Here is a 23,139-nt window from a genome sequence, read left to right on the forward strand (position 1 = left end):
CAAGCAGGCTGCCCCATTCTTGCTCCAGGAGGCGTTCGGCACAAGCTATAGGGATTCCAACAGGTCCACCTGCCCAGGAGCATCAGCCCCCCTAGGGAGAAAAGTGAAGTTCTGGTTCACTGGCTAGACCTTTGACCTGATAGTACTTGCAGCCATGCATGCTGGTCCTAGTTAACTGCTGTTAGGTTCGGGCTGGCAGGGAGACACAGTGCTCCCCTTGTGATCCTCGAGGACCTGAAGAGCAGGAGTCAAAATCACTGGCAGACCAAGCACCTAGGGAGAGTCCCTGGGCAATTTGAAAAAGAGAGGTATACTTCAACCTGACAAAACAGCAGTGTCCAGCTCAAGTGAGGTCCACCAAGATAAACACTGGCCCCATCCTCCACCGTACTGTGGATAAGACCGGGCAGCACCTTGGGTCTGGCCCAAAGCAGACACACACACACGTCCAGGGGCCTCATGAGGTTACCGCTCAAGGCTACCCTGGATTTGGCAAGAATCCCTTAATGTTCCAGAGGGAACCCAAAATTAACCTTCCTCCCTTGAAATAAAGCAGCTAATAAATGACTCAGGGCAGAGGAGTGGAGTTCTACACACAACTCACAGCTCACTTTAGCTGTGAACATCTCTGCACTAGAAACATTTCCTCTCCTGCCATCCCATCAATGATGCGCAGTCTCCTGTGGCTTAATAATGAAAACAGAAGGATGAAATGATCTAGCAAATGACCCCTGTCACCAGAGAGAGGAGAAGACCTGGGAAAGTAGTGTAGAAGACAGTAGATAATAAAGGCTCTCCATCAATCCACAAGTATAAATCAATCAAATCATTGTCAAAGACCATACAGATGAAATCATACCTTGAGTCCCTGGAAACCTTTTGCTTGTGTCAAGACTGAGCAGAGAACACGGTGAAGAAGCTGGTGCTCTCACCATGCAGCAGTAACCTGTGTAATAAGAGCCAGGAAGCAGATCCAGAAAGGTGAAGACGCTCTTTGAAAGTCATCCAGCAAACAGGGAAGCAGGGCTCAGGCTTAGAATCTGATTTCCACCACATCCATCACACAAAAAGACTCCAGTGCTGCCATCTGTAAGGATGCAACATTTGCCTCCCCCCAAAAAAGCCAGGTTAACTTTTCTGAGAACAGTCAGCAAGTCCTTGACTAAACCAAGAGCATGAGTTGAATTTTCTTAGAAATGTCTTGCTCTATAATTTCAATTTAAAAAATGCTTTGTTTATAGAAAAATACTGAAATGTATGTGTTCAGCTGATAGGATTATGAGTAAAGTCCTCTTCACCAGAAAAAAAAAAAATCCTGTCTAAGTTTGGGTTGTGTTATTTTTATACTTAAAAAAAGAAAAATAGGAGCTCATTTTCCCCAATGTCAAGGCCAGAGAATTGAGGCCTTTTTCAAGAAAGAAACGTGCTAGGGAGCATCATTCTGGGAAGGAACACGCGTCAGCATTGTAGGAACCATCACGACAAAAACATCCAAAGTCCTTGACTTAAAAATAAGATGTTCAACTGTGTCTTTGAGACTTTTCATGTTCTCCATTCCATGTCAGAGACTTCTTTATACACAGGCCTCCAGGACCTATAAACTCCACCAAGTGCCCCTCACCAGGTTCAATGCAGGGACCAGTGACTGGGACAGTTTCTCTAACTCCCTGGTCTTTCAACATAACCTACTGTTACTTGAGAGACTCTCACAGAAACTGCACCACTGTTTGAGGGGAGATGGCTTTATATGGAGATAGGCGGTCACACCTGGAGGGCTGGTCCATCTGCCCTGCAGGCCAATGACGGGCAACTTTGTGAGAAGAGATGTGTTCTGAGCAACGGACAGGACACTGTTTTCCCATGCCTCTATGACTCAGGCCTCAGAGCCTCTCAGACGCTTCCCAGCCCTAGCTTTTTGCAAGCCTAGGTGTCCAATGCTGAATCCCAGAAGGTTTGAGACAGACTGACATACCAGGTAGGAACGACTTTATTTAGACAGACCAAATATTAATAGCAGCTCATTTAATGAGTGTTTACTGTGTGTCATGTACTAGTCTCAGTTTACTGTATATATTTCTTTATTTAATCCTTACAACACTATGAGGTAAAGAATGATTATTATCACTAACTTACATATGAGTAAATAAGGCTCAGAGAACTTTCCTCACCTGCTCAGGGCCAGACAACTGGTAGGTAATAGAGACAATATTTGAACTCAGCCAGTTTTGTTGCAAGGCCATGTTCTTAACTACATATAACTACTATATGTTGGAAGATCTGTCTGCAGAACTCAGTCTCTCCCAAATGAATGAACTTAACTGACTTCAGGTCTCGCTAAATTCACCCTTTCCCTTCCCTACATGTTGCCCAAAGTCTTCATGGATCCCCTTCTATTAAAAAAAAAAAAAAAAAAAAACTCTTGCCCAAACCCCAGAACATAGGTGTAAATACTATGAAACGGGAGAGGTGGTGAACAGTGTGTCTAATGGTGAGATTTGGCTTCCCTGGTGGCTCAGAGGTTAAAGCGTCTGCCTCCAATGCGGGAGACCCGGGTTCGATCCCTGGCTCGGGAAGATCCCCTGAAGAAGGAAATGGTAACCCACTCCAGTATTCTTGCCTGGAGAATCCCATGGATGGAGGAGCCTGGTGGGCTACAGTCCATGGGGTCGCAAAGAGTCAGACACAACTGAGTGACTTCACTTCACTTCACTTCAAGCCTGAAAAGGGCTTCTCAGATGGTGCTAGTGGTAAAGAATCTGCCTACCAATGCTGGAGATGCAGGAGACGTGGGTTTGATCCCTGGATAGGGAAGATCACCTGGAGGAGAGCATGGCAACCCACTCCAGTATTCATGCTGGGAGAATCCCATGGACAGAGGAGCCTGGCAGGCTACAAAGGGTTGCAAAGAGTCGTATGCAACTGAAGTGACTTAGCACACATGCAAGTCTAAAGAAGAAGGAATGAAGCGAATACCCAGCAGATGAGGGAAGTGGTTTTGGAAGTAGGGTACCTTCCGGCAAGCTTGAAATCACTGACTACCCTGAAATTAATAACATCCCATGTTCATTTCTGCCCAGTTCCTAGGGTGGAGGGCTTACCGGGAGGCGCTATTCAGTCCCAAGATGCTAAATAAAAAGACTATGTGGATGAGTCATCCAAATTGGAGAGTATAGAAAAGTCAGGCAGAAAGAAAACAAGCTAAAACACCTCCCTTGGATATCCCCACCTGTCCATGTGGGGGAGCCTTCCCTGTGTTTCCTCTTTCTCCCTGGGTTACCCTGACAATGAGAAACCCACTGGGAAAAAAGCTAAGGAGCCTGGAATGACCAGCAGTGATTTATCCACAAATGGAGCCTTGCAAAGACTAACCAGCCAGTTAGGACCCATCAACAAATAAAATACTAATAGAATATCAACAATGTGCAAGGCAATCTGGAGATAGGGAATTGTAGCCTTTTTGTTTGAAATCACTATAGTAACTAAAGTTGGAAACAGCAAACCCTCAATGAAGTGGAAGTTTGCAACCCAGCGGCAGAGCCAATTTGGGAACTGGCTCTCCCTGGAGTAGAAAGCATCCTGCCTGAATCTTAGGAGAAGAGAAAATGGCCAACATTCAAGGGAAGGGAAATCTCAATCCTCAACCCACCATGAGCTTGAATCTCAGTTGAACGATCATCATTCCTCCTGCGCTCCTGGGAACCAGCTCCAACATCCGGAGCTAGAGTTAGCACAAACTGGCCACATCTCTGGGATAATATTGTTCTTGGTTCCCTCTCTGTAACTGGTCAAACCTCCTTGAGAACAGAGGAAACACTGTTTCCTTTTGACCAGATTAAAACCCTCTTACTCTCATAGGAAGGGCAGTGACTTTCACCACCGTGCAGGAACCCAATGCAGGGATGGAGCACCATAGGGAACGGCGGGCTGCAGGGCACAGAAGCTAAGGAGCCAGGCTTTGCTTCCAGATGTAGGTCTGTACTTTCTAGCTGGGTGACTTCATAAGTGACCTGACCTTTGCGAGCTTCCGTCTGTCAACTGTAGAAAGCAGTCAATGATATCCATCTCCTTAGGACTTTTTAAACTCCAAGGACCTCCTGAACGTTGCACATAATGTATCTGGCATTACAGAGTCGGTTCTTTAACATTGGGAACTGTTATTAATGTTATTTCCAAAATACAGGAGGCCATACAAGAGTTTCCACTGGAGACTTTAGGTGTTGGCTAAGTAAACTACAAAATTACCGCTTTTCCTTTATTCAGCAAACATTAGAGAACTTGCTATGTGCTGAGTAAGTTAGGCTCCAGGGATAGAAAGATAAATAGATAGATAGAAAAAAAGATAAGTGATGCACTTTCCCATCTGTAAGGATTTCACAGGTTAGCAGGGAGAATGTGTTATATAAACTCATAAAAATAGTGGTGTGACAAGTGTAATGGAGGAAAATGCTGCATGAACATAAGGGGGGAGCAAGTAATTAAGTCGGCTGGAAACAGCTAGTGTGAGTCAGGATGGAATTACTGGGCTGAGCTGTTCTGCCCATTTCTCTGTGTGACGTGGAGCATGTGATTGGGAGTAAGGCATAAGGAGGGCTTCACGAGCCTTTAGGCCAAACAGATAAGTATTAGTAGAAATCATTTTTAAATGTTCACTTGCACTCCTACATGCATACACACACAAACACACACAGGTTCCAACTTTCTCTCTCTAAAGCACACATTCAACTTAATTGTGCCCACACCTACCAATCAGTTCCCAGAATATGGTGTCCCACCCGCCTGTCTCTACCTCTCCGCGCTGCTAGGGCAGCCGTAGGACTTCTCCTAAATTATACAGCCATCTCTGAAAGCCCTTCTTGTCCATGCTTTCAGCTCCCACCTAATTAGTTATAACCCTTCCTGTCTGTGCTTATAGCTTCAGTCTCATTCTTTCTGATCTATCCTCTGTTCTACAGCCAAAGGGGATTTTTAAAAAATTCAAACCAGTGAGGTCTCTCCCCTGCTTAAAGAAGACTCCACTCCCACCACTAGCCCTAGCATGGCCTTTGAGGCCCTCCCTGGCCTTGCCTCTTCCAGTGTCTTTGGCCTCCCACTGCCACTTTTATCCACTCATTCACTGACTATTAACTAAGTGCCTACTATGTGCAAGCCTTTGGCCCAGGCATATTTTCCTTGAAATGCACGCTTCAGCAGGTCAACAATGTGTGGTTCCTTGCAAGCCCCAGCCTCTCTCCAGCCTGGTCCCTGGATCATGAGAAGCTCTTAAGGAATGCTTCCTGAGAGAAGCAGTGTTTCCTCAGTTTCCAATCGTGAGAACTTGATTTGCAATATTTATCCCTCACTGTTAAAGTAGTTCTAGAAAGGAAACTCCATGTGGGTTTCCAATATTGAGATTATCTTTAGTAGGAATAATTGCAAGGTAATTAGCAAATGGTAAGTTTTGTACAATATTCTCCACCAGAATATGAGTGAGGGGCAGACATAGGATTCAGATTCAGACTTCTGATGGAACGGTGTGTTCAGAAGAACTGGTGAGAACAAAAGTGGGATCATAGAAGCAGAAAGTAGAATGATGGTAGTCAGGGGCTGAGAGGAGGCGAAAATGAGGAATTGTTATTTATGGTTATAGAGTTTCAGTTTTACAAGATGAAAAGAGCTTTGTAGGTGGATGGTAATAATGGTTGCACACTATATCTTTAATATCACTGAACTGTATACTTATAAATAGTTAAGATGATATTTTTATATTATGTATGTTTTACCACAATAAAGAAGAATTAGGGAAAGGGGCAATTTCTTGGTAAAATAGTAAAGCAGAAGGGATGGTCTGCTCTCACCTAAAGTAAATGTCAAACTTAACCCAGTCCATTGATTACCTATGAAAGTACATTAATCCTCCTCTGAATTATTCATTCCTAGGGGACAGAGGGTCTGTTACTCATTCATTCATTCCTTAATATTATTGAGTATGGAGTATGTTTCGAGTTCTGTGTTAAATGCTGGGTAACCCCATCAGTAGGAACAGGAATTGCTGTCCTAGTAGAATTTACAGGTGTGCTGAGTCCTGTGACAGAAACATCTGGCACCTGGGGGCTGAGGATAATAAAGGTAACTGCAAATAGGGAGGCCTCCCCTGAGACGGTGAAAGCTCAGACCTGAAGGACAAAAACGAATCACCAGGAGAAAGGCAGGAGCAGAGGATGATGCTAGTTATTCTAGGCAAATAAAATAGCTTGCATAAAGGTTCTAAGTAGAAGAGAAATTAGCCTGTTAAAGAAGTCAAAATGAATCCAGAGTGACTGGACTGGAGATGACCACAGAGAGTGGAAAGTACCCCACCATAAACAGCTTCACAGCCATGGGCAAAAAACTGACTCATGTCTCCCTCGCAACCCATATGTTGAAGCCATAACCCCTAATATGACAATATCTGGAGATAGGACATATAGGGAGGTTGTTAAAGTTGAGTGAGATCATAAGGGTGAGGTCCTGATCTGACAGGATTAGTGCCCTTATAAGAAGAGAATCAGAAAGCTCACTTACTCTCTCTCTCTCTCTCTGCCATGTGTGAGAAGCCTGCTTCTGCAAGCAAGAAAGGAAGCTCCTACCAGAAACCTAACCCTGCTAGGCCTTGATCGTGGATTTTCCAGCCTGCTGAACTGTGGGGAAATAAATTTCAGTTGTTTAAGCCACACAGTTTGTGGCATTCTGTTATGGCGGCTCAAAATGATTAACACACCATGGTTAGAAATTTGAGTTGTATATAAAAGAAATCTATAACATTTTTCAAGCAAGGGAATGACATGAACTAATCTGTGTTTTATAACAGCTTTTGCTGGCATTGGGGGAAAGATGAAGAGGAAGAAGCACCGAAAAGGAGAAAAGAAGAAGCTATTGCAGTCAGCTGGGTGAGCGGTGGTGGCAGCCTGAACTGGGACAGATTTAAGATACCTTCTGGGATTCCCAGGTGGCGCTAGTGGTAAAGAACCTGCCTGACAATGAAGGAAATGTGAGAGACACAGGTTCCATCTCTAGCTCAAGAAGATCTCCTAGAGGAGGGCATGGCAATCCACTCCAGTATTCTTACCTGGAGAATCCTACAGAGAAGTGTGAAGGGCTACAGTCCATCGGGTTGCAAAGAGCTGGACACGACTAAAGCAACTCAGGACACATACAAGAGACATTCTAGAGAAAAAACAAGCCTTGTTGACAGCTCTCGTGCAGAAAGAGAAACCACAGAGGATGACTTTATGAGTTTGGGCTTGACTAGCTGAGTGGATGGTGCTGTCATTTACCAATTCTAGGAAGGAAAGAAGAGCAAAGAGTTTGGGAAAGAAGTAAATTCAGTTTTGGACACATCAAGCTTAAAATATCCAGGTAGAGATATCAAGAGCTCTGATTGTTATGTGAATCTGGAGCTCAGAGGAGAGGTTGGGACCAGATATCTAAATTGAAGAACAAAAGCATACAAACAGCTTTTAAAGTATGAGACCAGGGAGACAAAATATAGAGAACCTACATATGTAAAAAGAGAAGATACATGTGCAAAAGGACCAGGATCCTTACTAAGACTGTTTCTACTCTACCAAGCTTCCTCTTTTTGCTTATATTTATAAATGGGGGGAACTAGATAAATATGTAGAATATATAGGATAAAATGAACATAGTAAGGTCCATAGGGAAAGACTGTCTTTCAGTGCCTGCCTTTTAAAAGCAGAGTGCTATAACTAGAGAAAGAAATGAAGAGAGACCTGAATTACTGAGAGTTCTTATAAAATAAATTATAGTTTAATTAAGGTCTGTGTTTGTTAAAAATGTAAAGCAATTCCTCTCTTTCTCTGATGATAGAGAAGTGATAGAATGATAGAAACATAGATAATCAGCTACTCACACACACACAAAATATAAACTCCATGAATCTAAAATGTCTTTTCATCATTAAGATGAAGTAAGTCACAAGAGAAACAAAAAGCCAGAGCTGCTCTAACATTAGTTCTTTCCTCTCCTGTTAGTGATTCACTGACAATTAATGCCACCTTTAAATATTTCAGTCAAGAGAAATTGGTTTTATTTATACAAATACAAGGAGTTCTAACTGCCCTAGGCCCAGCAAGATCCCTTGGAGATGAAACTGCACAATCTACAGGGAATATAATGAGGGTAATGCTCCCATATCCTTCTTGAGCCAGAGTCCCTCCCATGAAAACACCCACTGGCTCCCAAAAGCTGCCCTCTGAGAGGCTCCTTCTGTACACAAACTTTTTAAAGATGTATTAATTTTCTTTGAAAGTAGAGTTGGGGAAAGAATCGGGAAGTGCATTTGAGCTGATTGTAACATCTACAAAATTAACATCTTTATATTTAATTACAGAATGAAAATAGGCAATTAAAGCCCATAATTAAAAGATATACATAATGATGAAATTACACGGTCAAGAAAAATCCTAACTACACGCTGTGAACCTGAAATCCCTAACACCACCTCCCACTGTTATTTCCATCACAGAAACAATTTACAAGGGCTTATCTAAGGAAGGGTTTCCATGTTTCTGAGCAGATCCATTTCATAGCAACAGAGAGTCTCTGAGAACATCCCTGCTGGTAATTTTCACTAAGACCAGTCAGCAAATCTACCCTTAACAGAAAGACTGGTTCATTGAAAAACAAAACAAAACATATATATATATCTTATGATTAGTGGGCTGGAAAGTTATTTTCTGGACAGTTCTCAAACTTCCTCTTTCACCGTCACACCATAAGTAAGGATTTGCCCAGGTCTTTTTCTTTCCAAGGGCTTCCCTGGTGGCTCAGACAGTAAAGAATTTGCCTGCAGTGCGAGAGACCTGGATTCAATTCCTGGGTCGGGAAGATGCCCTGGAGAAGGGAAAGGCTCCAGTTCTCTTGCCTGGAGAATTCTTGCCTGGAGAATTCCATGGACAGAGGAGCCTGGTGTGCTACAGTCCATGGGATGGCAAAGAGTTGGACACGACTGAGCAAGTAACACTTTCACTGTTTTTCTTTTTGAAGCATCATCAAAACACTGAGCCAATTGAGAAACAAAGAAAAGAGTATATGTGAATCTATATATGTATGTGTGCATGTTTGTATAGTTCAGTACATATATACATGTGTGTGTGTGTACATATGCATATATGTACATATTTAGAGGTATATATGTTTGTGTGTTTGTGTATGTGAGAGAGAGTTTCTGGGAAATGTGAAGAAAAACAAGGATATCATGTCTCATGTAGTATCATGTAGTATCATATAGTTCAGGTCCAGCCACTAGTCTGTGGAGTAATTTGCAAACAATTTAGAAATATAACAGACAATGAGAGTTATAAAACCAAAGAGTTAAGGTACAAGAGAAAAAAACATGGAGAAACAGGGGGTCAGAGGATGTACCTGGATAGAATGCTGATATTACGTCAGGCATTTTAATAAGCACTGCCCATGTGTTGACTCATCTAATCTTTATTACAACCTTCTGAGAAGGACATGACTCTTTTACAGGCAGAACAACCACATCACAGTGGTTAATAACTTGCCAGGATACTAAGGGTAGGGCTAAGTCACTGGCAGGTATGACAGAGAGTCAAAGGTGACTAAGTTTTTGACCTAAATGAAAAAAGAATTATGATAAAATTTTCAGAGACCACAAAGGGAAGAAAAAACAATGGCCTAGTTGAGTTCTTCCACAGATGTTGTGCCTTTGAAATGCCTGAGGGTTCCATGAGGAGGGGTCCATCATGCAGCTGGAGATTCCGGACAAGAACCTGAGCAAAAGGTCAGCCTAGAGAGGCTGATGGGAAAGAGGTCTGAAGAGAGGAGACAAGCCGGGAGGGTGGCTCGAGGAAGCCAAGAGAGAAGACACAGAGAGGAAAAGAGGGTCAGAGAAAGGACGTGAGTCCAAAGTAGGACAAGCGTCAGTAAGTAATCATCTCCTACTAGCGTCTCCCTTGACCTCAACCTCCACTAACTCCCTGCTTCTTCCATCATAACCCACATGCTTGGGACAAGATAACCCTCAGCGAGTACTAAGGATAAGATCGTTGTTACTCATTGCAATTGCAATCAACAGTAAGATCTAGTAAGATCTAAAAGCACAGGGATTGTCGCAGAGCCCAGGGGTGGAATTGGAGCAGAGAGGGAGGCTCCAGAGATATACATGTATAATTATGATGATCTCGTTGATGTATGGCAGAGACCACCACAACAGTGTAAAGCAATTATCCTCCAATTAAAAAAAAAAAAAAGCACAGGGGTAGCATCCACCTTGTTCACTACTCAACTCTAAAAGTACTTAGCCTGGCACGAAATCATTATGGCCCGAGTCATGAAGGAATGAGCAGAGGACTGAAGAAAGCTCACAGATGGGAAGTAGTAGGAGTCAGCAAGCAGTGGAAACTCATTCCAGTCCAGTGCCGTCTCTACCACACTCCGCCGCCTCCCCTCCCCTCGCGGAGACCACTGCCCACAGTGTCAGGAGGTCGGCCCCCACACAATGTCTTCACGTGTTACAGAACATGTGTGTGCGCATACGGTGTGCAGAGGCCAAGCCACGGCCACTCTCCCCTAACAGACCACACCCCTCACTTACTGTGAACCTCCTGGCACACGGATACAATATCAAATCCAGCAGTTCAACCACCGTAACAAGCATCAAATGTTTACCCAGGCCAAAGCAAAAAGCACCATCCCACCCTCTGGCCCCATGGAACTTGTACCAGAATCAAATCACTGAAATTAGTGTGCTGGCTCCTCAGCTAACATAACCACTCGCTTCTGGCAAATCAGAGAGGAACCACTTTCCCTTCCAGACCACGCAAGCCTTTGAGCATCAACAGATGACAGAAGCAGCTCAGGGAAATTTGCACTTTGGGTTAAAGCAACTAAAGTCAGAGTGGGCATTAATGCTGAACTCAGTCAATATCACCAAAAGTATTCCAGTGGATATTAGCTATACTGTTGAGGCATTGAAAACACCCACAGACTGGATTCTGGCTTTGAAGTGGAATGAAAATGATTCCTCCTTTTCAGTGAAAACCTGGATCAAAGCATCAAGAGGTTCAGGGTTTGGCGAGACCTGGCAGGTGGGGGAACAGCGGAGCCATCCCAGCATGGCTTTGGTGCCACTCCCAGGGGTGGACATTCACGAGGGATTCCCTGGGTTGGGGGGTGTGGCTATGGGGGACACAGCAGTGGCAGAGGTGGCAGCAGCCACGTTCCCCCGCTGTCTGGCGCTGGACCCTCCAGGAGCCAGAATGGGAGTGGGGAAGGAAGAGGAGGAAAACGGAGCTGTTTCAGGGTAGATGAGATGGCTCCGTTCCTGAGCCACAGGGGAAAAATCGCTAAGCATCCCTGGAGCTGTTAGAGGAGATTTTAATGCCATGAAAGAGAAAGAGTTGGTGGTTCTCTAATTGAGGATGCAGTCAGAAACTTTATTATTATTATTATTTGCTGTTTTAGTAGCTCAATGTTTATCCTTACCAGCCTAAAGAAACACAGGTATAGCAAGAGAAAAATATTAAACAATCACAGTAAACACCAATACTACGGCAAGGACTCTGTATAAGCCTGAAGCACTCTGCCAAGCCTAAAGGCCCAGTGGCCCTGTATTGCTGCTGTAACAGATTATCACAAACATAGTGGCTCAGAACAAGATGAATTTATTATCCTGAGGTCAGAGGTCCTAAAGTTGATGTATTGGCAGAGTTGTCTTCCTTCTGGAGGCTCTAGGGGAGAGTCTGTTTTCTTGCCTTTTCCAGCATCCCCAGGCTGTCTGCATTCCTGGGCCCGTGGTCAGCAGCATACCATCCTCTCCTCTCTGGCCTCTGCTTCCGTCTTTACATCTCCTCTCTTTTACTCTGATCTTCCTGAGTCCCTCTTTCAAGGACCCTTGTGACTACATCAGGTCCACCCAGATAATCCAGCAAAATCTCTCCATTTCAAGGTCCTTAACCTTAATTAATCATATCTGCAAAATCCCGTTTATCACATAAGGTAAGGAATCCACAGATTCCAGGAATTAGGACACGGACATAGCCTACCACAAGCCTTTTGAAATTTCCCACTAGATTACCTCTGTCCTCAGCTATCCCAGGCCAGCATCCAGTCAGAGCTGCCTCCGGCTCCTTGTGGCTGGTCCACAGTGCTCGGCTTCAGGGTCACACTAGATCGGCACCCAGACGAGCTCTCTGCCAGCAGGACTCCCCTACGCTCCTTGGGCGTCTTAGAGTTTACCCAGGAGTTTTCCATTCTCTCTTTTTCTGTGATCAATTGCATGAGGCGAGAGGAGAGATGCTCTTCAACTCCTTTCACAGACAAGATACAGAAGGCCACACATTCAGAAAGTAGTCAAGTGGAGCTCAGAGGCCTGCCTCTCTGCTCCAAGTCAGCATACATTTTGCTGCCTGCATGATACCCTGGGTGAAGGTGGACAGCAAAGTGTCATCTTCAGTAAGGAATCACACAGTGGAAAACTTTACAGCTATTTCACTTCATTCCCCTTGACCCATGAGCCACCTACAAGGCCACACCCCACCGTCACACACATACACACATTCCTAAATCAGCATCACACCCAAGCCCTCATACACTCACAGAATCAAAAATGAGAAGGACAATGGGGTTCCTCCAACCTAGGAGATCCTAACCTTTTGTTGTGCCCTGGACCATGATGCAGTCTGGTAAAGCTTCTGAGTGTTTTCCAGGAATAATGTTTAATGCATAAAATAAAGAGCATAGGATTAGAAACAAAACTAATGGTACTAGTTATAAAATATTTGAAATATGGTTATCAAAATATTTTAAAATATATAGTAGAATAATAGATCTTATTAATCCATTAAATAATAAGATCTAGTCAATGATCTAATAACACTATAGTTTCAAAGGGGTGATGAGTATTGATAATATTTTGAGATAGCTGATAAAATTATGTGACAGAAAAATACTACTATTTCTACTAATTGGAAGAAATGTTACATTTTTGTTAGAGTTTAGAAAAATAGAGGATTTTTTTTCCTATCAAGGTTATAGAACACTCCCTTCCAAGTTCTACGCAGAGAATTCATGTCTGAACCTCAGATTTCAGAATCTTTATTTCAGCCCCTTCTCCTGCCTCAAGATAATCATGTACTTAAAGCAATGAAATGTCAAGCATTTAAACAAATTTAAATTTTCAACAGGAATGGAAAGTCCACAAACGCCTTTAGTCATTTTATTCAAATTCTTGGACTTCATTCTTCAGACACTTTCTAAAATTATATATTTATTTAGTTTCTACTCTTCTTAGTTTATAGTGAGGGATAAACTGAATTAAAATAAATCTAATTTTATCTTTGTACTATGAAAAATGCTTACAAAGCAAATCAATCACTTCTACAAACAAGACTGCAGGGAGAACTTTAGCCTTTTTGAAAAAAGCAAACTCTTTCCAAGCTCTTAAAAAGTTCTTTAGTGGTGTAATGAAAGTATCAACAATGCAGATGTTCATGACAACTGGTTTCTGTCTGACTTGCTCCTTCACTGGTGCCAGCACAATTTGCTGACCACGCTTCCTGCGTGTCCAGGTCAAATGTACTCATACAGAAAACAGCCTATGTACAGAACTATCTCCAAACGGGCTAGTGATCCCCAACCAAAAGCAGAGAAAATATGTAGGACATTTCAAACCCAAGTACACAGAATCTCATTCTTAAGAAAGAATTACTGCATTAGAAGTGAAATAATGCTCTTAAAGGGATCTATCCCTGTGCCTGGTATGTAATAAGCACTCAAACATTAGCTATTATTATTGAATTGTTAATTTATTGGTACATTTAGTGATTATATAATATGGATTAGTGATCCAATAATCAAAATAGCTAATATTATTAAATATTATTGCTATACAACAGATTGTTCCTACACTTTATGTTTGTTCCTACACTTTATGATTGTTCCTACACTTTATAGGATGTTAATAACAATGTTCACTAAAGGACTATGCCACATTTATGTTTCAGAACTTGGCTTTGATGTGTCTGAAACATGAGAGAAAACAGATTTGGTTCCCTTGCACATCTATCTCAACTTAAAATTCAAATGATATCCAGTGACCCCCATTGTTTCATCCTCTTCTGGCGGGTCTCAGAAGCATAATCATATTTCATGAACAAAAAGTCATAATGCTAGGTCTGACAGAAGATTTTTCCCCCTAGTTTGTGCATTTATGTGAAAAAACTCTCTAAAAGTTATCACATTCAGTTATACTCATAATAAATTAGAAAACTGCTTTTATGGAGAAAATTAAAAAATCAACAACAGAAAGATAAAATTGAGCAAAAAGATTTTCCAATCATCATCATTTGAATATGTAAAATCAGGACTACCCTTAAAAATCCTGCACCCATTGGTCACCACATCCACTAGCAGAAGTTAGAGCATGTGTATCCCCAAAGAAACCAAACTGTATATCCTTAAATATTTTCTTAGGTATTTAAATCATGGCAGGTGTTGGCCCATGCCTTGGCTGCCAGATTCCTCCAAACAGAAATTACGCTTCTGCTGCATCTATGTTAAACCAAACCCACCACTGTTAATTAATAATAGTGTAGTAGGTCAAACTGTGTCACCCCAGGAGGAAGTCCTAACTCCTAGTACCTATAGACACGGCCTTATTTGGAAATAGAATCTTTGCAGATGTTATCAAGTTAAATTGAGGTTATACTAGATGAGGGCATCGTCCAATGACTAGTGTCTTTATAAGAGAAAGGAGAGGAGATTCAGACACAGAGGCATAGACACGCACTGGGAAGAAGGCTGTGTGACCACAGAGGCAGAACTGGAGCAATGGCAGGGGGCACCAGGAGCTAGGGGAGGCCAGGAGGATGGCTCGCTAGAGCCCTTGATGGAGCATGGCTCTGCTGACACCTTCCTGGCCAGAACTTCTAGCCTCCGGAACGATGCATTATTAATGCATTAACAGTGCATCAAGGATGCAATAATAAATTTCTGTTGCTGTAAGCCAGCCAGTTTCTGGCAATTTGTTAATTCAACCCGAGGAAGCAAATAGAAACAGTTAAATCTACTTATTCTGTTTTTCAGAGGTATTTTTTTCCATAAATCATGGCCTAATGTCTGATATGTCTAACATTCATGTGCTTAACCAAGGCTTTTACATGTCAAAGATTAGCTTGGAGCTCCACTGCTGCGGTATTGCAATATCACATTGAAGTATTATTTCTCTTTATCACTGAGATTTCAGTGCCCCTTTAAAGTTTTAAAGGCCTCCCTGCTTCACCCTGTCTCCAGCCCTGTTTCCCTAGGCCTTTTCCCACTGTATCCATCAGTTTGCATTTTTCCAGGCTGAATTGTTCTCCTTCCTGTCAGCGCCACAACAGTGTTGATGCCTGTGAAATAATTCTTGGTCTCCAGTGACTCTAACAATTGATTGCATCTGTGAATTTTAATAACATACTTGATATTTCCAGCAGATAGTTGAGGAAGATGCTAATTAAGGCCAATCCTAACCATATGCCTACAGGCCCTTTCTAGATACTCCCCTGGGGTAGGGTGGGGTGATGGTGGGGTAGTATCATTGTTGAGATTGTTGAGATATCCTTTGTAATTTTTCCACTACATTTCTGCAACCTAAGCCTTCCTCGCCATTTCAATGCCATCCTGAGAACATTTCAAAAGAGGTGATGGGAAAGAAATCCAACAAAGAAGGGATACATGTATATGTATAGCTAATTCACTTTGCTGTGCATAAAGATATGCCTATGCAACTTTGGAAAAGTATCAGGAAGGATGAGCATCAGACCTTAAATGTTACAGAAAGTAGCTATCTCTGGGGAATTAAAAGAAATGGCTGAGAAGGGAAATTTTACTTCTCATTTCATATCATTCTTAAATGATGGGATTATGGGTTGTGTTTCCTGAATGATTTTGAGGTTTTTTAATTTTAAAATAGTTGAGGAAAAACAGTGCTACAAAAGTGCCTGCTATTGAGCTGCAACAATGTGCCACATGAATTAGCATATACTCTCCTTAAGGTACACATTTTCCATCAGTAACCAACACACACACACACACACATACGCACACACAGATCACACCTTTTCAACAGCTGGGGAAACCACCGTCACAGAGAGGAAGGCACTTCCCCAAGGTTACATAACCAGTAAATCAGAGCAAGGACACATTCACCGCTCTGATTATAACCCTGTACTCTTTCCATAGTCCACACTGCTTCTACTACCATCAGATTCTCTGTCCTGCATTTGTTCACTCATTCGTTCCACTGACACATGCCAACGCCTACCTGTGTTTAGCACCACACTTCGTTCCAAAAAAAGCTGCAAAGATGAACAAGGCAGGATGCCTGCCCTTTAACTGTTCACAGTCTCTTCTGCTGTTTATAAGAAACAGAAGGAAAAAGAAGGCTCCACGGGTGGAGAGTAAACAGCAGGGAACTGTCCATCTGCCGTGGCTATGCTTGTGAGGTTGAGTCAGAAGAGCACTCTGACCCCCTCCTTCTAAAAGTGCCCTTTGGTGCTGGAACAGGGCAAAGATGCTCTTGATATTGGAGCGTATCTTTGGTTATCTCACCCTAAACTCTTATTTTTGTCCCACGTGAGCACAGAGGAAGAGGGGAGGAAGGAGGGGAGCAAAGTACCTGTAGAAACCTGAAGAGAGTGAAGGACTCTGGTTGTGGTATAAATTATACATGGAACTGAAGGTTAGACTAACGGTTGATAGAAGGGGGATATATGTACCCTCTGATGCTGTTGTTGTTCAAGCTCCTATGAATTTCATTTTTATATGCTGGTGAAAAAGAAAAAAAAATTACTCTGACTCAAAACAAAGAAACACAGACTTACTGTGGGCTCATGGGTAATTTTTCTAAGGATTTTCAGAAATGTTATAGTCTAAATATTGTAAATAACTCTCTCCCCTTATATAAGTGGGGGGTCACATGTTGGGCTCTATTGGACCTTGATGGACATGTAGACATTGCTATATTTAAAATGGGTAACTAACAAGGACCTGCTGTATAGCACAGGGAACTCTGCTCAACATTCTGTAACAACCTAACTGAGGAAAGAATTTGAAAAAGAATAGGTAAATGTGCGTGTATAACTGGATCACTGTTGTGCAGCTGAAACTGATACAACATTGTCAGTCAATTGTACACCAATATAAAATAAAAACTTTAAAAAGGATTTAGAGAAGTATGCAACTTCACCTCAAAGTTCACTTAATTTGTTTTCTTTTCCCTGGAGTTGAAATTTTTTCAAATGATAGTACATTTTATATCCTTGGCATGTGCCATGGTTTGATAAGAGGCAGTAAATATAAGTGGCAAGGACTGGTATGCACAGTCACTGTGAATTGGAACTTCCTGGGACATATCATGAAGGACAAGGACCAGTGAACTGGGAAGTGTAGAATCTGCCGGGTGCAGAGGAGGGCCGTGGGCGCTTAAGGCAGCTGTCACCATGGGAGACAGATCTATGAGGTGCAGATACATGAATGAGCACTCCTAGGACCACAAGGGAACAGGGCTTGCCAGGCTCTTGAGACGCAAGGAACCCTGGCAACCATCTGTCACCCTCCCTCCTGTCACAGGTTGCCACCTGAGGTTCAGAGAGGTGCAGTGGTCTGTAAACACCACGCAGCAGGATCAGCCTGGTCATCTGAACAAGGTCCCTGCTCTGCTTGGCTGTTTAATACATGCTCTGTGAACATGTCCCCATAAGAAGTAGAGGTTCAGAAGCGGGAAGGTGGGGACCCAAACAAGAAATAAGGAGTCTGAGAGGGGTTCTGACAGATCAGAAAATACACGTAGGAATAAATGAGTCATAGGATGAAATGCACAGTATGGGGAATATAGTTAATAACACTGTAACATCTTTATAGGATAACAGGTGGTAACTAGACTTCTCATGATGATCATTTTGCAATGAATAGGAAAATCAAGTCACTGTGCTGTAAATCTAGAAATAACATAACGTTGTAGGTCAATTATAATTCAATGATAATAATTAATAATTAATTAAAATACATGTAGGAAACTGATGAGAAGTTAGAGAGATCAGATGGGGTTTTGGGCTGATAGCCCTTGAATACCATATCAAAGTGTCTCATACCTTTTTTTTTTTCCCAGGAAGGTAACAAAGAATTACCACATATTGGAACAGAGCTCAAACAGCAAATTCACTATTTTTTTATCCCCAGAAACAGACTAACCTGTGAGGAGGAAGGAAAAGATCTTCCTGAGAGTAAAAATAATCTCACAAAAGATCTTCCTGAGGATAAAAATAATCTCAGAATCCCAGGGAAAGAAAGAGGAGGGTACCTAGATTTTTCACACATTCTCTCTGAAAAGAACAAATACTTTCACAGTATCTTCCTTTAAAAAAAATTACATACCTTCTTTTCTTTTTCTGATGTAATGTATACATATTAATTATTTATGAACTTTCAATTGTATGAAGAACCAAAAACAATCCTTATAATCTCCTCATCTGAAATCAAACATGGCTAATCTTTTAGTATATTTACTTTAAAGGTTTGATTTTTGTGTGTGCATTTTTACATAACTGATCTCATACTTTTATTTGACTCTAAAACTTCTAATTTTTCTTAATATGACATAAATTCCTTTCAGTGGTATTCAATAAATACCTAAAATTAAAATTCTCAAACCCATCATTTCAAAGGTTTAAAACCTATACACTGAACCATACCCTAATGGCCACTTAGATTATTTCTTTTTTGTACCTAGTGCTTCATTTTTGTGTTTGTATTTTTTCCCTTTCAGTATGTTTACTTAGAACAGATTCATAAAAATTAAACTCCTACTCCAAATAGCACAGACATTTTTAAGGTAATTCATATATCTGACTGAATTGACATAATTCTGGAGTATATACAGAATTATTATTTTTACATACATAGAATTGCTAGAGTTTTTAGTTGGATGAAAGTGGTTTCTCCTTTTTAATGGCTTTTCTCCAATTACAAAAATATTTCATATTTGAAGAAAAGAACACTCTCCATAATGTTAGACTGCTGGGACTGGGGATAGGGCAGGGGATGCTTAAATGAAATTTAATGTCTCCCCACCCTTGGGCACTTTTTACAATGCTGCTTTTTCCTGTCTTCTAATCAGGGCTACATGACCCTCCATTTCTTCATCAACTACCCCACCCAGGTCCTCTGCCAGCCTCTCAGACTCTTGGATATGATCCCTCCTATGATTTATCAAGGGAGATTCCATCTTGCATTTCCTGGTAAAGAGGCCAAGTTCACACAAAGAGGCTTCTGCACCCTTGCCCAGGGCTTTGGAAAGTGAAGTTTTGCAACAAAAAGATTTGTGGTGCATTCCTGATCTTCACAGTCTGTGTGTTTCTCATTATCTTCCCTTGGATACAATAACTGGCTTTCGTTCCAAAGGCACCCAAGGCCGGTCACTGCTCCTCCCAGAGCAGGGAGACTTCTTTAGTGCTAACGGTATGGAGAGAGATGAGTCAGTAACCTCTCACGTAGTCAGACCTCCTCCTCTCCAGCCCTTCTGGCAGAGGTCTCCTTCACTCCCTCACTACCCACCTGCTCTCTTGCTGGGCCTCGCCACCCCCACCTCCTCTCCCTCCCAATATTGCTCATCCACCACAGCAAGGTCAGGTCGTCTTGGAGCAGAAGTCATATTATCTTACAACTCTGCTCCAACATCTGCAGCAGTTCTTTGTTACCTACATGGGAAGCAGGGCCCAGCATTTTGCAATGGGTCAGTAAATGTTTAGCATCTTCTTTTTAATGAGTGAGCTCTAAGCACCATGGGAGCTATACAATGAGCTCTATGTCTGGTTCTGGGAGCTGAAAACAGACATATGAAAAGTTAAATAAGAAGGCTTCAGTTCCCACCGCTTTCCAGTTCCCCAGTCCTGCATATTTGACCGCCAGCTCTCACACTCATCTTGTTTCAAACAGAACTTACTCTCTTCTCCCCCAATCCATGTTCTCTATAGAATAGCCTCACTATCCATGTTCTCAAGACAAGACAGATACAAACCAGGAATATGGGGAAACATGGGGTCCAGAGATTTGGGCTTTGTAGTGCCCATCAACATCAGTTATCTACTTACGCACTTTCTTAGTAGTGCTTAGAAACATAAAAAGTATAAGCATAAAAAAAATAAACATGGCATGTACCCACTGTTGTGAGCAGATAACCTAGAGGAGGAGACCTAGAGTTTGCAGGAACAAACTGTCTAGCATCAACTCATACACACAAACTGTGACTCACAAACCTAAGTCTCCAGGTCCTCCCCCAATCACCCACCATAGGCAAAATGGACCAAGACATCTCTATGTAGCCTCACAATTCTCTTGGACTTGTCTTCTACCAAATCTCAATCAAGTCAGACACTAGAACAACCACAATTTGTGGGCACTTTATACTTATAGAGCACTCTCCCAAACATCCCAAACTCTTCACACAATATCTTGTTGTGCTTTAACCCTCACAACAAAATCACACGGTGTGTTCTCATCACCTTCATTTTACAGATGAGAAAATCATGTTGAAGGAATTTATATTCTTTTGGGGCAACAGACATATGTTTAAATTCTAACATGTGTCAGAAATTAAGGGTGAACATGTATTCATGAAGATCTTTGCCATTAGTGACTTAACAACCTGAGGAGACAGAAACCTAAACGAATAATTTCCACATAATATGGTGTGATAACAGAATATGCAGAAGTTGTACCAAATGAAGAAAAATAACACCATTCAGCCCAACCCACAGATTCACGGAGATTCCAGGGAAGGCGGGTGAGAAGGGAAGAAACATGTCAACTAAACTAGAACTTGAATGAGTTGTTGGCTCACAGATAGGGAAACTAGAATCTGAATTTGGGTTTGTCGGACTCTCCAGTTCATGTTTTTCCCCATTCTGTGATGTGGTAGGTTTTCAATGGATATTCATTGAGTGACAGAAGAAATGAAGGAATAAATGAACATATTATGCGTCCCCCTGTGGAGAGAATGGCTGAAATATCAGTCCAAACGCCCACATTCTGACCAGCTGAGCTAACCAGCTAATGCAGCTTAGGGAATTCCAGGAAGGCTCCCTGGTAACAGGTAAGGTGGTTCTCAACATTGGACACCCTGATTCACTGCTACCACATCTCAGAATTGGTTGGTATGTCCTAGAGTTGAGAAGAGGACTCCCCACTTCTTTCCACTCCGCTGCCTCAAAAACCTCTTGTCTGTCCCTGGCTTTGCAGACAGTGGAAAATAAACTACAATCAGTAAGACCAGAGTCCCAACTGACACAGCAAAGATTCCCTCAGAATCCCACACTAAACCCCTTGGGCTCCAGATAACTCTGTGTAAGGAAAACGGATCCTCATTCTCCTACGCCTACCTCCTCTGAAATTCGGTTTTGGAAGGAGGAGAGTCAGGATCTCCAAGACGAAGATCAGAGCGGCGCGCCCACATCCTCAAGTGATTACATGGGGCCGCCTCTCTCCTCCCACAGCCGCCGCTCCCCCGGGGTGTGCGGAGCAGATGCCTCCGCGCCAGCAGCCCCCGTTCTGCACTTCCTGCTTCGCAGCCCAAATCTCTGCCTTCTGTCTTCCTATGCTTGGCGTACACATGCAGTAAGCTTGGAGCCTGTGTGTGCCGCCATTTCACAATTTAAAAACCCCAAATAAGAGACAGGTGGCGGGATTCTCCCAGAGAATTAAAAGAAAGACGTCAAGCCCACGCCGCCGTCTGAATCTGGCTACCAGTGAGCACCCCAGGGGTGGGTGTTTGGGGCTAAGGCTATGATTTCAGTAGTAAAAATGCAGAATCTACCCAAACCATAAAAAGTTGTTTTTATTCCTTGGTCCCAAATATTTCTACTCAGAATTTCCTCTTGGCTCTTCCCAATTCTGGAGACAAGTCGGACTCATTTTGAACAAGTAACGGAATCAGTTTGTGGAGACGTGTCATCTCCATAAAATCACAATGGTTTCTTGAAGGAAGGCAATATGAAATGGACCTTACAAAGTCGCAGACTCTTTGGTACCATTATTGGCATCAGTTTGGGGCTCAAGAATCTTCATTGCCTGCTTGGGAATTAAGATTTAATGAATCAACTTCCCCATGATGGGTTAAGATGGGCTTGCAAATTTTGCCACTGGGGCAAAAAATCACTGTCTTTTCCTTTCCTCTAAGGAAGTAGGGTTCATCTCATACCCTAGGGGTCAGCAGACATGTTTCTGAAAAGGCCCAGATAGTAAAAAATTTTCGCTTTTGTGGGCCATAAGAATTCTGCTGCAACTATTCAACTCAGCTGAGGTACCACAAAGGAAGTCACAGACAATATGTAAATATATGAGCATAGCTAGGTTTCATTAAAACTTTATAAAAGCAGGCCTGTTTGTTCCACCATCATCTAAGTAACCTCTAAAGATATCAGAACTGTCATTAAACATATTTTCCAGGTGATCGGTATACAATATATCTGGAAACCAATGTGTCTCAAACCTAATCAACTTGCAAATTCTGAAACCTGAAATTCTGTATATTCAAACAAGCTCCCACGTGATACTGATGCTGTCAGTGGATGTTGCTTTAATTAGCAAAGATCTATTTCCGGATTCTCCACAAAACCCAATACCGGGGTAGAACATAGGAACGGGTGGGTACCAGCAGCCCACCAATCAGTTCAGTTCAGTCACTCAGTCACTCAGTCGTGTCCAGCTCTTTGCGACCCCATGGACAGCAGCACACCAGGCTTCCCTATCCATCACCAACTCCCAGAGTTCACTCAAACTCAAGTCCATCAAGATGGTGATGCCATCCAACCATCTCATCCTCCATTGCCCCCTTCTCCTCCTGTCTTCAATCTTCCCCAGCATCAGGGTCTTTTCCAGTGAGTCAGTTCCTCTCATAAAGTGGCCAAAGTATTGGAGTTTCAGCTTTAGCATCAGTCCTTTCAATGAATATTCAGGAATGATTTCCTTTAGGATGGACTTTTGTGGGCCAACATTGGACACCCTGATTCAATATTGGATCTCCTTGCAGTCCAAGGGACTCTCAAGAGTCTTCAACACCGCAGTTCAAAAGCATCAATTCTTTGGCACTCAGCTTTCTTT

The 23,139-nt window shown here is 42.4% G+C and overlaps 1 protein-coding gene and 1 non-coding gene across 4 annotated transcripts in view; one reads left to right on the forward strand and one right to left on the reverse strand.

Moving 5' to 3' along the window:
• Positions 1-23,139, reverse strand: part of DDR2 (discoidin domain receptor tyrosine kinase 2) — a 172,619-nt gene that overhangs the window by 119,054 nt on the left and 30,426 nt on the right. The window lies entirely within an intron of this gene.
• TRNAW-CCA lies at positions 2,502-2,573 on the forward strand. Its single transcript has one exon. It is a non-coding gene; the product is annotated as a tRNA-Trp (tRNA).

This window comes from Cervus elaphus, chromosome 20, assembly GCF_910594005.1.
Source record: "Cervus elaphus chromosome 20, mCerEla1.1, whole genome shotgun sequence".
In the NCBI taxonomy this organism is placed as follows: domain Eukaryota; kingdom Metazoa; phylum Chordata; class Mammalia; order Artiodactyla; family Cervidae; genus Cervus; species Cervus elaphus.